This window comes from Humulus lupulus, chromosome 7 (genome assembly GCF_963169125.1).
Source record: "Humulus lupulus chromosome 7, drHumLupu1.1, whole genome shotgun sequence".
Classification (NCBI taxonomy): domain Eukaryota; kingdom Viridiplantae; phylum Streptophyta; class Magnoliopsida; order Rosales; family Cannabaceae; genus Humulus; species Humulus lupulus.
Genome location: NC_084799.1, coordinates 91,806,783 through 91,809,334, shown reverse-complemented (window position 1 = coordinate 91,809,334; position 2,552 = coordinate 91,806,783). Strand labels below are relative to the sequence as shown.

Sequence of the window (2,552 nt, the reverse complement as noted above, 5' to 3'; positions counted from 1 at the left end):
TGTAGGCCAAGACTTTTGGTGATGAGAACATACAACAAACATACCATCATGTTAACAAGCATTTAGATTTAGACACATGAAAATATAAGAAATCTGTATAGGGGCCGACTGCATGGCAAATATTTCATTTCTTGTCCCCTGCACAACACAGAACGTCAATTCTGAAACAAACTAAACTGACGCGTCAAGAAAAAAAGAGCAAATTCATACTAAATCTTAATAATTATGTTTCAAGGTTCTTTCACCCAATCTCACTCACTGGCTAACTCAAGCTATACTATACCTTAGTATAACCATTAAGATTGACAAGGATCTGTATTTTATCCTCGTTAATCATCCTTGCAATCATGTCAGATGACATGGACGAGACATCTATAAAATGCTCCACTTCTGATTGGATACACAACCTCCATTCAGATCCATCATTTGCACTTAAAGCATAGCAAAAGACCTGCCAATAGATTTGTTTAAGTTCATGGTAGTTGAAGGAAATGGGTAAATTCAATAATCTTTGGAATAATCAACAAACCTCAAGATTATCTCTATCATGCATGCCAAAGACAGAACCCATCAGATGAGACAGAGGTTGGTTACCAAAGTCGCTGCTAACATACCTGAATTCAAAACCACTAACAGCAAATGAAAACAGGCATAGGCAGTATGTACATACAAAGGAAGAGAGAATATATATCTCAAACTTACCCGACCCTTAGCCTTTTACTGCCACCTTCGCTCTTTATGGGCAAGGATGCTAGATAATTGAAGGAAGGGAGAGAAAAACGAGATGCAATGACAGAGCAGTGTGCAACATATTTATGACTGCAAGACCAAAAAGACAGTAAATAAAGTGAACAGACTACTACAAGACCAAAAAGACAGTAAATAAAGTGAACAGACTAATGCAATATATAGGCAATAGAATACTTACCTTATCTCTAGTGCAAGCATTGGATCAATTGGATAGGCTATTGCATGGAAAGGTTGCACACTAGGAATAAGAGACATCTAATAGCAAAGATTGAGTGATTTAGAGTGGAACCTGACTGGTAAAGTGGTAATTAGCATCAAATTAAACAACACTTTACCCTTATCTGTCTTCTCAGAATTCCTTCAACTTCAATAAACTTATTTTCATGATCATCCCAGTCACAAACACACTGGAGAGTAGCACAAATGCAAACATCAGATTAGATAAACCAACAGCAAAATTCCTATATCTAAATTCATTCCAAACCTCTATTAAAAAAAAATCATACCATAATTCACAATAAGCCATCAAAACTCCACCAAAAACTTGTTCAAATCTAAATAAGAAATAATCAAACAATGCTTCATTTCCTTACACCCTATTACACAAAGAAACACCCTATTACTAAAAGATATAGGGTAAATTTATTAATAAGAGGGACCTGAAATTCAAATTTGGGTACTGTAGTATTAAAAGACACCATCACAATTACACTTTTAAAGTCAAAAGACTACATGACCTTTTCAATAATATTGAAAATAAACCAAGCAAGAAAGAGAAAAAAATTATTTAAAAAAATTTGCAATCATTTTCGCACTTGTTTGTTAATTTCCATTAAGAAATACTGGCTCAAGAGTCAGCAAAAGGCTACTATTCCAACCATAACCTTAGCCCTTAAATGACAGGAGTACAGGACTAACAAACCAGATCAATGCAATCATTTATGGTTCACCATCTAAATTCATTTCCAGACAACAGTTTTTTCAAAGAAGAAACCAGGATAACACTCGAGAACAATGAAGAAAACTTAATGTTACGCAATTCATGTTGCAAACTAAATGAAACAAGCAACGAGTACAAATGTCAAAAATACAAGAATCAAGATGAAAGTATAAACAACACTAACATGAGGTTTATGCATAAGAATTTACTACAAGAAACTTAGAAAAGAACTCAAACAAAGCTAAGCTAACTTTTACAATGTTACCTCAACTCTTACTCTTATTTACAGTAGAATGGCTATCATAAATAAATTTCATAACAAAATTACCTTAAATTTCTCGTGGTATTTTAAATGCCTAATTATGAATCGATCAAGTTTCTTCCTTATAAGATCTAGTCCACCTACATCTTACAATTTTACATTAGGAATGGCAGAAAACCCTTCTCTTCTAGTAGAAGGTTGGACAGTTTTTATAGCTTTCTGCAAAATACCACACAAAATTAAATTATTCATGCTAAAAAAAATTAGACACTAAATGGTAACCTGTTTTAATTGGCTATGATTGCTTTTAAATATATTAACAAAATATGAAGTATTTCATCACTATGACATTTGTACAATAATAATAATAAATAAAAGAGCAAATTGTGCCTACAAAAGGAAGTTAATTACAAATTTTGTCCTCTAGTATGCTTTGGGTGCTTACAACGCCCAACTGATTCGTAGAGATAATAACATTTAGTAAAATAGTTTCAAATAAATGGTGCATGGCTATTGGATGCAAATAAAACCTTCGTTTGGTAGTGAATATGAAAATGAAGAAGCACACAAATGAATTCTGTATTATTTCATAGGACTGAA

General features: G+C 33.0%; 1 long non-coding RNA gene across 1 annotated transcript; it reads right to left on the bottom strand.

The window, feature by feature from the left end:
* Window positions 1-928: 928 nt before the first annotated feature.
* LOC133789779 (uncharacterized) lies at window positions 929-2,150 on the bottom strand. Its single transcript, XR_009873700.1, has 3 exons — window positions 2,019-2,150; window positions 1,086-1,157; window positions 929-1,005 (listed from the first exon to the last, which is right to left on the bottom strand). It is a non-coding gene; the product is annotated as an uncharacterized LOC133789779 (long non-coding RNA).
* Window positions 2,151-2,552: the final 402 nt, after the last annotated feature.